Source organism: Tenrec ecaudatus, chromosome 5 (assembly GCF_050624435.1).
Source record: "Tenrec ecaudatus isolate mTenEca1 chromosome 5, mTenEca1.hap1, whole genome shotgun sequence".
NCBI lineage: Eukaryota > Metazoa > Chordata > Mammalia > Afrosoricida > Tenrecidae > Tenrec > Tenrec ecaudatus.
The window spans coordinates 25,229,478-25,243,248 of NC_134534.1; positions in this window are offsets into that span (position 1 = coordinate 25,229,478).

A 13,771-nucleotide genomic window follows, 5' to 3' on the forward strand; every position below is an offset into this window, starting at 1 on the left:
TCAGGTGAAATTTCCTAGCCTTTCTATTAATGCATTTTAAACTAACTTACATTTAAGATTCCTTCCTAGTGACATCCCTATTATCGTCCTTTGAGAAAAGCTACCTTGTAAGTCCCAAGAAGCAATTGCCATCATTTGCTGAGCTGACCTCTCTGCCTTGTATTTAATTGGCCAGCGGATCCTGTTGGGAACTGCACTTTGATTGGAACTTTTATTGAAACTTCACTAACTAGACTAAGAAGAGTGCATTACTGAAAGAATTTTCAGTCATCCAGTGGTCACAGAAGTATATTAAAACATAATTGGATTTGAATAAACTCTTGCATGTATCAGCTGGACCTTTAGTAGCAATAATATTTGGGTTACCCTCATACTCATAAACATTTAGAATTATCATAAAATATCAACATAATTTTAAAAACATAATTATTGAATAAATAATTATATAATAAGAACATAACTACATTCAACAAGCAAATTTAAATATAGACCTATAGAGATATAAAACCAAAATAGTCAATGGAAAATTGTCTCTCTCCCTGCCTCTCTCCCTCTCTTTTTCCTCTGTCTTTCTCTCTCCTCTATCTCTCTTTCACTGTATTTCTCTATCTTTCTATCTGTCTATTTACCTATCTATCTTTCTATCTATCATCTCTTTATGTATCTATGTGGTTCTGTCTTTCCAACAATGATAGAGAGCTTTATACCTTTTCCTTTGAAAGTAAAGTTGTTCACTCACTCTTCCTGCCACTGAGTTGGTTTGGAGTCACCCTGACTTTGCAGTAGAGGGTTGATCTGTGCCTGTGGTTTTCTGAGAATGTCACTCTTTATGGGAGTGAAAAGCCTTTGCTTTTTCCTATGAAGTTGTTCACAAAAGATGGAATTTATGGCGTGTAACCAAAAGGTCAGCAGTTCGAAAGCACCAGCCAGCTCCACAGGGAAAAAGGGAGGCATTCTACATCCTGAAAGAGAGCCTGGGAAGCTCACAAGGGCATTTATACCCAGCTCTATAGGTTTGTCATGAATTAGGATTGACTTGATGGTAGCGAGTTTGGGTTTTTGTTCTAAATATAGCTCTGCATGAGAATATCACATGTCTGGAATGCCTGTTCTTCTAAATGTTGTCCAGCATTCATTATGCTGTAAACAGTTGTGTGTCTTTATATGATCAGTAAAACACAAATGATATAATATCTGATATTCTTGGCTTCCAGTCTATATTCACTGTGTCCTGGTGTCATCTAGTTAAGTGTTTGACTATTGACCAAAGTTAGGCAGTTTGAATTCACCAGATTCTCTGTGGGAAGATATAGGGTAGTCTGTTACTGTAAAAAGTTGCTGTCTTGTAAACGCTATGGATCAATTCTATCCTGTCCTGTAGGGTTGCTATGAATCAGAATTTCCTAGAAGAAACTGGGTTAAGATGAAGACAAACTAATCTTTATATTTCTCATTAAATGTGAAGAGAAAGGCTTTTACTATATATTTCATAAAATTTCTAAAAGTGAAAATATGATAAGTAGAATAAAGAACATTGATGGATGAATCAAAGAGAGAACCCTGAACACTGGACATGCTTGGGGAACCTTGAATCTTATAAATGAACCCGGAAGAGATTCACAATCTGTGCCTCATTGTGTAAGCAATGCACTGGCTTCAGGAGGATTTATACAATTGATGTCTGTGTAGCAGTACTTATGCTTCCCTTTCTCTGCTAAAAGCAAGCATACAGAATGGTAAACTAACAACCAACAATTAATAAATCATAACAAAGATAAGGAAAGAAAGATTATTCAAGTAGTACAGAATAATTGCTAAAAATACAAATTTCTTTTCCTCTGGGAGGTAAAACACGGCACAAAAACAATGAAAACTGCATAGCAAATCAGTTCAAGAGATCACAGTCCAACTACGAGGATTTTCATCAAGAGAAGACATTTCCCAGAGTGGCTCCCACGCAAAAGTGTTATGAGTTACCCCAAAGCAGCAGACATTCTGACCAGAGCGGTAAGGCGTACTGCGGGGGGATGAAGTCAAGAGGGAGGTAACAGAGCACACGTCTCAGAGAAGACAAGTGCAGTTCTGTTGGAAGAAAAAGGGTGAGGAGCAACCTCCTAGTGAATCCTTTTACAGACCCTAAGGGGAGTTTGCCTGAGACTCTGATCCCAATAGGGCACATTGGTCCAAGTGTCTGTACACCTCCTGGGGACCCAGGCCATGAGCCATAAACTACTGGGACATCAAACCCTGGATCTTCAAGGTACACAGACATACTCCAAAGGCTATACCAGAGAGGTGTGGTGTAGAAATCCCCATTAGATGAAAGGGCTATACCTCAAACACACCTGCAACCTGAGGACTTAATGTCAACATGACATGGAGTATCCAGGAGCAGAGGACAGCTATATGCATTGTTCTAGCAGACTTGGGTCTCATATTGTCAGGGAATCTTACTGTAAGTTATATTTGATCATCAGCTTCCCAATTTGGGTAAATGATGTCTGGTTATGGAAAGACAATCTGTGCAAGTCAATTATCCCCGTACTGCAATTTGTAGTTTGCTTGAATTTGCTTATTCTCCTTTTTCAATTGTCTTTTAAATACATTGCCGTGGACTAGATGAATGATATTATAAATAGAAGGACCTGATTCTCCAGTGAGATAAATGATGATTCTCTACTATAAAATAACAAAGATAAACCAGAGGGAGATGGAAAACTTACCTTTAGGAATGGATTTTAGGCTTCCACTTAATCCTAGCTCTAATTTTAGAGCAATTCATTCTTTTTTTAAAATTTTATTTTATATTTTCTTTTAGTTTTAATAAATATTTTTATTGGGGGCTCTCACAACTCTTATAACAATCCATACATCAATTGTATCAAGCACAGTTGTATATCTGTTGCCATGATCATTTCCAAAACATTTTCTTTCTACTTGAGCCCTTGGTATCAACTGTCGTTTTTCTCTTTCCTCCCCTACCATCTGACCCTCCTGAACCCTTGATAATTTATAAATTATTTTATTGTCATATTTTATACCATATGCTGTCTTCTTTCACCCACATTTTTGTTGTTCATCCCCCAGTTTGGGGGTGTACATTAATCATTGTGATCTATTCCCCCTTTCTCCCCCTTCTCCCCACTACCTCCCCCCTAGCCTCATGGTATCACTACTCTCATTATTGGTCCTGAGGAGTTTATCTGTCTTGGATTCTGTGTGTCAGGAGCTCCTATAGGTACCAGTGTATATCCTCTGGTCTCGCCAGCTTTGTAAGATAGATCTGGGGTCATGATAGTGGGGTGGGGGGAGCATTAAAGAATTAGAGGAATTTTGTGTGTTTCCTCGGTGCTATACTGCATGCTGGCTGGCTCGTCTCTTCCTTGGGACCCTCCTGTGAGGGGATGTGCAATTATCTACAGATGGGTTTGGGGTTCTGTTCAGATTCTGCTCATTCACGTCCAAACAGTTGTTTGTTTTGGGTCTTGTGTTGCCTGATACCGGATCCCATCCCTACTTCATGATCACATTGGTTGGTGTGTTTCTTCCATCTAGGCATTGTGCTGCCCAGAGGCCATATCTTGTAAATAGCCAGGCACCAACAGCTTTCTTCACCACATTAGCAGATTAGCCATTTTGTCTTCAGTGATTGTTTTGGGAAGGAGAACATCACAGAATGCCAGGTAATTAGAAAAAAGTTTTCTTGCATTGAGGAAACAGTTACTTCTTAAGACATAACCCTGGTTGATAGGCACTCTCATGAAGGAAACATGTAAGATATGGGCACTATAGTGAAGTGAAGAAATTAGATGGTCCCCACTATTAGGGTGAATAGAGTCTGTGGTCTTAAAAGCTTGTTTTCAAACAAGAAGCCTTAAAAGTGAGACATTTTTCTAGATCCACATGGAAGGAGCGCACCAACATCTATGAGCTAAGGATTATAAATGATATAATTCAAATCTGAAGGAGGGAATTGTATCAGCACTTAAATTGCATGTCTTGTTTTCAGAAGTTTATGGATGACAGTAGAAGCCCAAAATATATTCCCAGGTTTCACGAATGGAATAAGTCACAGGTGATTCCCCTCTGAACAAAATTGAGGGGTGGGGATAAACTGGTTACCCAAAAGAGGATATTGGAGAGATGACTATAGTAGATCAAAATGATAAATTTGATTTAAACAATTAAAATTTTGTCACTTGATCTCCCCTCTTTCTGGTTTTCAGTATTTTCTGTTGTTTTGTTTCTTTGTTTTAATATTGGGATTTAGCTCTGTTGTATTTTTTCATTGTGTGTAGTATTCTTATATCTTTACCATGTGGTTTTCTGGTTTTTGGGATATGAAACCCAAGATTAATGAACCTATAGAAACAACAATTAGAATAAGGTTCCTGTGTGGTTAAAATGTGGGAAAGGGGAAGGGTGTAAGGGATCTGATATTAAGGCATGCAAGAAGGAAGAAAATATCAGAGCACCCAATTCATGTAATTGTTATGAATATTACTTGTTTTTGCAAGATGTTTTAAATTTAGTATCATAATTCATATGCACTTTCTAGGAAGTACTCACAATTTGTTCATTGGTAGTCAAGGCAAGAGTAAAGAGATACATTCATAAGAGCAGATTAGAGGAATACCTGAACAATAGATGTGCAACGTAGCATTGAGCAACGAGGTCAACGATAGTGGCTTCATAAGTAACCCACAGATTAGCAATGCACCTTAGTTAGATTCATGGGTGCATTTCCAAGTCTATTTTTTTCCACATCAGCTGAGTAACTGAATTCACTTCAAAAACAAGTAAGACTTTTAATAGTGCCTCAAGATTCTGAGTTTCGTTGGCCCTTTGATATTTTTAACGGCCTGCTAATCAAAAGGTGCCCTTTTAGTTCATTTTTTCTATCCCTGTGGTTTGATGGAAGAGTTTAATAACTGGGCCTTGTGAATCACTTTCTCCTAACTATAATATAAAGCAAATGAGTACATTAGCAGTTTGAAGGCATTCAATCTCTCAAATGAATAATACATTATTTGTATTCTTTATTTTCTTTTAACTTTAGAAATAATTAGGTTTTTCTGTGTCAATGAAGAAATATATATATATATATATATATATATATATATATATATATATATATATATATATATATATATATATATATATATATATATATATACACACATCAGCTTAGAATAGATGATGATGATGACTTACCGGCTTCATTGGAGATGATAGTAAATATTAACTTTTACCAGGACTGTGAATCAACAAGCTTCTTTAAGTGCTCTTTCAAAGTTTTGTGATTTCATTGCTAGATAATACATCACACTTTCACTGGCTTTTTCTATTTATAAAACTCACATTTAAGAATCTTCAAATAGATGAATAATTAAATTTTTTCTTTTGGCTTATGTAAGTGAAAAGGCAGCCTGTGTTTACCTTTAGCTACTTTCTTTTTCAGAACACTAATTTTATATTTATATAAAAATTTTATAAACCGGTAAATATATAAAATATATTTAAATTTTATATTTTTAATCATCCTACTTTAATAGTTTATTTCAAATATCTATATCCTACTTCTGATTTCAGATTGTAAGACCCATGAAAAGAGACTCTTTAATCTATGAAATATATTTATTTGTATTGTACATGTAAAATTCTATAAGACCAGGTAGTTAAACCATTTACATAATATCCCTATAAAATCTCTCAGCAGTTTGGAACCACTGGCCACTCCACTAGAGAAAGATGAGACTTTTGGCTCCTATACAGATTTATAGCCGTGAAACACGCAGGCCATTCTAATCTGTTCCATAGGGTCAGTGGCATTGACTTTGTTTATGTTGAACTTAGATACCTTTGGTAAATGAAGAATCTGGTATTAACCGACACTATTCTGACAGATTTACATACGAATATGTCTAGAGCTGGCTAGAATAATGTATTCAAAATGGACGCATCTTTGGGTTTTCTTTTGTGACTCTCAAACCTAAAGACACTGATAACATTTGTTAACCTAAACCCAAGGATGTTCGGTGAAAGCTATTACTTGGGTTATTTAGCTTCATTAAGTTGCATTTTAGTGCTTAAAATAATGCTGATCTCACTACTACAACTTGCTTCCCATTCCCATAAGTACTTGTCCTGATAGAATTATTCCATGGGGGGACACGTAATTGTCCATGTCTTTAATGCAATTGCCATAAGAACTGCCTTGCTTGGAACATCGAGGGGAGAGCTTCGGAACACAGTGGCCTCAATGGCTCAAGAAGCTGTGCATTTACTTACCTGTGCACTCACCTCCACACTACATTTGGGCTCCTGTACAAAAATATAGGAAAGCCACTGGAAGATGGGGAACATTGCTTAAGAAGCATCAGTTAAACACAGCCTTCTGTAAGATGGTAACTAGAGTAAGTTTATATTTATAATTGTGAAAGTTACATGATGGAGGTATCTGAACTTTCATTTTAAGGGGAAGTGGGAGTATGAAGATGTAAGTGGAACCACAAAATGGCTCCTATGAGGACAGTATCAGATAGACCTCCACCCTCCACACGTTTTCCAGATTCTGACACCACTGTCCCTTCCATATAATCTTCTACTTCCTTGCTGGGTTCAGTAATTCATTTTAATAACCAGATATAACTTGCAGTCTATATCCAGAGCTATTGGGTTTATCAAAGAAGTAACAGGTTAAAATAAAGGTCACAGAAAATCAAAACACGGTTCTTTGAGTAGAAAAGCCACTTCTCTTAGGTAGGCCTCTCTCTGGCTCTAGGCCCCTCCGCACTCCTGGGGAAGTCCTCTCTCAGCCCTGCTAATTAAGAGCCTGGTGCTGCCATATGGATGCATTGGGCTGCTAACCAGAAGGTCAGCAGATTGAGATCACTGTCACTCTATGGGGGAAAGATGAGGCTTTCCATTCCTACAAAGAATTGAAGTCTCAGAAATGCACAGGGATCACTAAGAGTCTGAGGAGACTTAATTGTAGTGAGAACTAGGAGCCCAGGGAACCCCACTACCAAATGGCCCCCAGCTTTCTCACTCCTACTGCTCTTCCTCATGATATCTTGGTTATGTTGTCTCTAGTGCTGTTATTTCTTTTTCTTTTAAACATTTTCTTAGGAACTCTTACAGATATTATTATAATCCATAATTCCATTAAATCAAGCATAATTGTGCAATTGCTGCCTCCATCATTTTCAGTACATTTTCTTTTCTTAAATTCCTTGTTCTCAGCTCCCCTTTATTTCCTCCATCCCCCACCCTAACACCCTCCTGAAGCCTCAGCATATTCTTATTATCATTTGCCTAAACTTACACCCTCCCATGGACCCATTCTCCTTAAACTCTGATGTCCATCCCCTGTGGTTCAGTTATAGAGCCATCATAGCTGTCGATTCCTCCTTCCTCCCTTTCCCCTCTCTCATCCCTTCTCTTCTTGAAGTCAAAACTCCCCTTAACTGTTTCTGAGAGGATACTCTATCTTGAACTTCATGCTTCGAAAGATCTTGGTTGTACCCATTCCAGGACTAGCAAGATTAGTGAGGTAAAACTAGGACCTTAATAGCGGGAGGTGGAAATGTTAAAGAACTAGAGGATAGTTTTATGTTTCGCCAGTGCTATACTGCACCCAGGATACAGCATCCCTTCGATGAGGAACTGTCCAATTGTTCTACAGACAGAGGACAGCACTGAAGACATGGTGCAGGGCGGGTGGCTGCACTGACACCGCGGGGCAAACCAAGAGTGGAGCACAACAGAGCAACAATGGGAACAAATCTAGAATGCCCCTGAGGAACTCCCAAAAGTAGACTTCTGACTCAGGTTGTGGTGGCGGGTGGGGATGGGCTGCAGTGTTGTGGCGCCTCATCTGGACTGGTGGGGGATACTCACAAATGTCAGCAGGTAGACCTGGAACTACTTATGTATTTTTAGTTTGTTTATTATTATTATTTTTTATATCTAACTACATAAGATGGACAGGTTAAGCAATCCCAAGGAGACAGCAATGAGACTGATGGTTGTGGGTGACGGGGCTGCATGGGAGAGGAGGAGATTGGGGAGGGAGCAGCAAGCCAGTTATGTCTGAGACAGGGGAAAATCAAGGGATCTAAAATGAATGGGTGAAGAGGGTGTAGTGTTCCTGGGGGTTGGATTAATTGTAATGTACCCGAGAGGAATTACTGAGAGGTGAATGAGGGGTAAGCATGATAGTGCGACAGGAGGAAAGAAAAAGAGAAATAGAGGAAACAATCGGGAGTAATTATTATATGCATATAGGTATAAATATAGATATGTATATGTGTAAAGATATAAATCTGTAAAAGTAGGTGTTTTATCTAGGTGTATGTATGTATGTGTATATATATATGGAAGCAGACGGACTTTGGCCCTCTACTTAAATCTTATCTCAGTACAAGAACAGTTTGTGCTAACAGTGTGGCAATGTAAGATACTCATCTGCCCAACATGATTGCTGAAGACAAAACAGGTGATAAGCTAATATGGTGAAGAAAGTTGATGGTGCCCAGCTCTTAAAAGATATAGTGTCTGCAAGGAAGTCATAAAGCCCCATATATACAGTTTGTGTGATCATGAGATGTTGATGGGAAAAGTTATCAGAAATCCAAAGACAAGCAATCAAAGTGATGTGAAGAAGCACAGGCCAGGTGGAGATGCTAAGCCCATCCATTGTAGGAGGCCCTAGGCTGGTCCAGGTGTTTCTTGGTGGGTGACTAATTAGTCCCCTGTGCTTCTGTTTACCTTGCAGCTAAAAGCATTGTGAAGTAATTCAGTTCTTTATGACCTTGCAGCTAAAAGCAGTGTGAGATAACTCAGTTTTCTAAGACCTCTTTAAGATTCTTTTGAACCTTGCATGTCTTTGAGCTTATCTTAGAATATAGTGCTTTTATTATTCAAATGTTAAGAAAGTGTGACTAGTTAAGTAACATTTGCATCCATAAGAGGTTAAGAATGTTTTTTAAAGCAAGTCTTTGATGTTTGTTTTGTAACCATTCCCTTGTAAGAAGAGTATAAAAACTAAGCTTTGAATATACTCCTTGCTTCAGTCCATCAGACTGTTGTCCTCCCAATCCCATGCTTTGTACATGTCTCTTTCATCCACACGCCTCATTTCATATGCATCTTGATGCAGGATAGCTGGTCTATCACCCGCCATCCATAAGACAACTAGACAGTGCTGTTCATGTTTTGCCCTGCCTACTACCATCTCTTACTACCCACCCCTGTGCCCATTGTCATGGTTCTCTGTGTCCTGGATCAGAGATGTTTAGCCCAGGCAAGTTGTGATCAAAGGATACACTCAATTGTTGTCTCCTCTTTATTGCTAGTAGTAAAATCTACACCACCACCCTTGCTTGCACATTTGATCCATTTCAGACTGGCGAAGTTGGTAGAGATCTTCAGACTCTTCTCCTTTGTCATTAGTGGTTACTGCCTAAATTCGAATAATAATTTTATTAACTGATCTTTCTTGTTGACCTTTGTATACTATCCTATCACCAACAGTGTTGCACTTCAGAAGGGATCTTCAACTGTTTACTGTTAGCATCCCTAGCACCCCTAACCCAGAGAAAGTACAAATGAAGACAAATTTAGGGATACTAGGCTTCAAAAGCCTATATCTGATTTATTAAACGGGCAGTCACTCTATATATGTCCCTTCTGTTATTTGTATTTCTTTTGATGTTTAAATTTAAAATGATTTATCATCCTCAGCATTAGCCATTTGGCAACTATTTTATCCTGGTGTGGCATACCTTCCAAAATTATTTTGTTTTAGGTAGCAAATCAATTTCCTTTCATCTATCAAAATAAAAACTGTAGGTAGTAAATATCTGATTATATACATGGTCCATATCCCCTCCACCTAAATAGAGAAAATCCCCCAATGCCCTAAAGGTCCACATTACACTTAAACTTGATAATAGAAAACCACATGACAACTTCATGGATCCTTTTGGAGAGTCTTAAACCCATTCCATGAATTCCACACTAGCTCATTTAATTTTAAATGCCATCAAAGGGTAAGTGATTGCATTTTAAATGTCTGGGGTGACTCTCCTATCAGTTATAAATGATTGGCTCTGGCCAACCCATGGCGTTCTCAACACACGCACAGTCCACTCCGTGAGCCGACTAATGAGGATGGCCCCAGGCTTGACATTACCAGCAGTTCCTACCGAGCTCAACTCTGTGGGATCCTGAAAGTAATGTTCTATTTAAATGGATTTGTCTCTATGTGCTTCTGTCCAGGATCTTTCTTAGAAGGAGCTGCCCTTTAAGTTCTAAGTTGAAATAACAATAATAATCTTCATGATTAGCAAATCACAATGAGTATAAAGTTCATGCAAAATCAGGTACTTAACTGATGACTGTAGCAGGAGCAACGCTGCCAGACTCAGGGAAATGGTAAATGTTGGGAATTTGAGAGCGATTTTAGCTTGATGAGAACATAAGTATGCAAGCAGACATCAAAGCCAATCTAATGTTTCAGACCTTGAGGGGGTAATTAATAAAATATGGATTTTACTGATAAAGTCTTAAATAATGATGCTTCCTGTTCTTTAAAATTTTTATTCTGATACTAAATTGCATGCTCCAGATTTAAATACTATTTTTTTCATTGTTATTCAATATTAATACCTCATGCTAGCAGCAATAGCACTATAGAAGTCATTTTTCAAATTTAGCATAAAAATCTATGAAATCAATTTTCTACATTTATTTGTAAGCACTGGTGTCATTTCAATAAAAAAGCTACCAGTTAGACAATAATTTGTCACTAAAAATTGCAATCAAATCAAAGAAAGAATCGATCAAATATCTATTAATTCTTGATTAAATTATGATATGATAATTTAGCACTTGCACATATAATAATAACCATGGTTCAACATGACAATGTTAATCTTGGAGGTAGTTTGCATGTATGCAATTATAACCACTACTTCTTCTTTGGTACTACTATTTAAAAGATATAGATAAAATTAAACCCAAAAATTATATAACAGGGCACATATTTACGCATGTGTTTGACACAATGGATGTATGCATGAATTGTGATAAGAGCTGTAAGACCCCCAATAACATGATTGGAAAAAATTAAACAAAAATGTAGCCCTATTTAGGAGAATTTTTAATATACGTGGAGGATAAAGTCTTCATAAAACAGTTAATTAAAAGCAGCAATTATTTTGAAAATAATTTTATTGGGGACTCTTATAGCTCTTATCGCAATCCATCATCTTTCCATTTTATCAAGCACATTGGAAGCAACAAATTTTAAGACCTTGCATTCCCAATCCCCCTTGTGTAGTCAGTTCTGACTTATAGTCATCCTATAATATTGGATAGAACTGCTCCCATAGCGATTCAAAAACGGAATCTTTCTGGGAGCAGAGTGCCAAGTCTTTGTCCTGTGAAGGCTAGTGAGTTTAAACAACTCTCCTGGTTAGCAGCTATGCAGTTAACTACTACACCAGCAAGGCTCGCATGTTTAGGATAGGAAAAACAGATATAAAACTATTGTGAATGTCTTTTCTCTTCAAGTCTAACATCTATTTTTATGAAGACAACCTAGTGCCCTTTTGAAAAATAGTATTGGGTTCCTCTTCTCTTTTATAGAAAATAGCTAGTTGAGTAGCTACAAATTAAGCTGATGATTTTATGGATTATTTTTAGGAAAACTAGTACAAGATGAATGCAATGTATTTCATGATGCCTAAAAAGAGACTGAAAGTTCAGGGTATTACCAGATTGGGATAAAAATATCACTAAAAGATTTGGAAGAACTTAAGGCAGTGAGAATATTATTTAACATGAAATCTAGAGATCTGGATTCTGTTCCAAATTTTGGAGTCAAAAATAATTAAAGCTATTCACACATTTGATTAAAAAATAAAATAGTTTAATCTAGAAGTACTTAGAAATCTTATAAAACTTTTTAAAAACTAAATTTAGATTTAGAAAATAATTGCAAAATAGTACAGAAACATAAAAAATACTGCTCAACCAGATTTATCTAATATTAACAACTTATATAACTCTAGTATAATTGTCATAACTAGTAGATTATAAATTATCAAGGGTTCTTGAGGGAGGGAGGGTTGGGGAAGGGTGAAAACGAGAAGCTGATATAAAGGGTTCAAGTAGAAAGAAAATGAAATTATTGCTTATTTTAGAATTCTGGCCATTGAATAAGATGAGTAGGGGAAAGATAAATGATATCATTGATTTTGTTTCTTTTAGCTAGATAATATTATGATAGTTGAACAAGGATTTAGAAATCATTAAATCATTTTATTCCAACATTCCCAAATGTGTACTGATGCAGAATAAAAATAAAAAGAGAAAGAAAATATTTAGTGGGGGCTATTTCAATGTTAATAAAATTGAATCATTTATTAATTTATGCACTAAGTATCTAACCTTTGAAAGTAACTTATTATATAAAGAGAAGCCACCTGTCAACTTTGCCAATTGTTACTGTGCAAAATACAGAGTTCTTTGTAGCTTTTAAGATTGGTTTCAAATATTCAAATCAATCTGCATAAAATTTCATTTAGACTGGTTTTAAACAATATTAATTTAGAGAAAATAGGATCTCTATTTTAAACATCACCTGGAAGCAAGATGCTGCGTGGTGACAAGTGAGGCTGACCAAAGCAGTGCCAGCTCAGTTTATCTAACTTCACAACAAGGATTACAACCTGGATCTTCTAACAGATGCTCCAAACCAAACCAAACTCACTGGCGAGCCCACTCATAATGACCCCCCTGTGGGTTTCCCATTCCATAACCGTTTATGGGAGTAGAAAGCCACATTGTCCCCCACAGAGCCGCTGGTGGTTTCAAACCGCTCCCTTGCACATTGCAGCCCAAAGCGCATCTACGGTACCACCGGTGCCCGTCACAACAGACGCGAATGGTCCTAGTATTGCTACAAGACTTGCAGCAAGAGGCAGCACTGCGAACTGCGTGCCTACCGAATAGCATCTGGAAAGACTCTCTGTTGAAGATTCCTGTCGCTTTTGTTAGGCGCCCCTGTCAGTTCGAACCCATCATGACTACGTACAACATCATGAAACGTGACCCAGGCCTGTGACAGTCGTCTCACGTTTGTGTGTTCAAGCTCCTTCGCACTCCTCTATGTCAATCCATCTTCTCGAGGGCCTTCATCTTGTCCCCTGACCCTCCACGTCACCAACCAGAATGTCCTTCTCCCTGGTCCACATGGCGAAGCCTCGCCACAGTTGCTTCTCAGAAGAATCCAGGCTGGGCTTCCTTCAAGACAGATTTGTGTGTTTTTCCGACCCTCTTCGGTACTTTCCTAGGATGAATAAAATCGGATTGATGCGACCAAGCATTTTCTGGAGCAAATACAACTCCCGGCGCTCCAGGCAGTTCTGACCATTGTCATTCCGGAGGACCTGTGGGTCTGAGAGTGTCCCCCTACAGGTTCAGGAAGCCTCATCTTTGGTCGTGTTGAACTGCAGAGCTTGCCATAAGCAGCGCAGTGCACAAGGACCATGCTGCCAGGTCTCCGGGAGAGAGAATATAGGTAGGCAATAAAAACAGGAAGTATGAGAAAATACATTGTGCGCATCCATCCAGCTGTTGATTTGTTATTCTTTGCTCAACTGAGTTTCAGATTCTAATCTATGTCACTTTGATCTGTGGGTCTCTTGATGTTCTTTACAAGAGGCTCTATTTTCTAAAGTTTTTATTTGCCTTTTTATGC